The sequence below is a fragment of the Garra rufa genome, chromosome 9, assembly GCF_049309525.1.
Source record: "Garra rufa chromosome 9, GarRuf1.0, whole genome shotgun sequence".
NCBI lineage: Eukaryota > Metazoa > Chordata > Actinopteri > Cypriniformes > Cyprinidae > Garra > Garra rufa.
The window spans coordinates 5,125,378-5,126,860 of NC_133369.1; positions in this window are offsets into that span (position 1 = coordinate 5,125,378).

Below are 1,483 nucleotides of genomic sequence, written 5' to 3' on the forward strand. Positions count from 1 at the left end.
GTTTAATGAGAATGTTTTCATATTAAGTTTTTAATTTGAGCAAAGTTTAAGACATTGTTGAGATTTTTAAACTCCAGATGAGATTTTGGCAAAAAGTCATTTATTTGATCAAAAATTCAGTAAAAATAGTAAAATTCTGAAATATTATTAAAATTTAAAATAACCATGTTCTATGTGAATATATTTTAAAATGTAATTTATTTCTTTGCTGCAAAGCTGAATTTTCAGCATCGTTAGTGCAGTCTTCAGTGTCACATGATCTTTCAGAAATCATTCTAATATGCTGATTTGCTGCTCAAGAATTATTATCAGTGTTTTATTTCTTCATATTTTTGTGGAAAATGTAGTACCTTTTTTCAGGATGGATAGAAAGTTCAAAAGAACAGCTTTTATTTGAATAGATATACATTTTTTAATATTATAAATGTCACTTTTACACAATTTAATGCATCTTTGCTGAAACTCCAGAGATTACGGATATTTTTCAAAATGTCATTTTGAAAAGTCATTTATTTGATCAAAAATTCTGTAAAACAGGAAAATTGTGAAATATTATTACAATTTAAAATAACTATCTTCTATGTGAATACATTGTAAAATGTAATTTGTCCCAGTGATGCAAAGCTGAATTTTCAGCATCATTACTGCAGTCTTGAGGGTCACATGATCCTTCAGAAATCATTCTAATATGCTGATTTGCTGCTCAAGAATTATTATCAATGTTTTAATTCTTCATACTTTTGTGGAAAATGTAATACTTCTTTTTTAGGATGAATAGAAAGTTCAAAAGAACTGAATCTATTTGAAATACTTATCTTTTGTAATATTAAATGTCATTTTTACACAATTTAATGCATCTTTGCTGAAACTCCAGAGATCACGGATATTTTTTTTTAGGAAAATGTCATTTCGAAAAGTCAATTATTTTATCAAAAATTCTGTAAAAACAGAACAATTGTGAAATAATATTACAATTTCAAATAACTGCTTTCTATTTGAATATATTTTAAAACATAATTTATTTCTTTGCTGCAAAGCTGAATTTTCTACATCATTACTACAGTCTTCAGTGTCACATGATCCTTCAGAAATCATTCTAATATGCTGAGTTGCTGCTTAGGAAACATTTCTGATTATTCAAAAGAACTGCATTTATTAAAAAAAAAAAAAAGAAATCTTTTGAATCATTATAAATTTCTGTACTGTCACTTTTGATCAATTTAATGCATCCTTTCTGAATAAAAGTATCAATTTCTTAACAAAAATACTACTTTTTTCAGAATAAATGACGGAAACTGTCAAAAAGTGCTCACATACTATTGATATGAATTTAAAATACATTTAGAATGACAGAATAAATGGTGCAACAGTAGCTTTGGTGCTCACGTGGATGACACTGTTTCAAGCCTGGGCTGCAACATGTCAACAAATGTCCTGGATTAGGTTATAGGTTACATATGAGTGAGTTCACATCCTCTCAGAT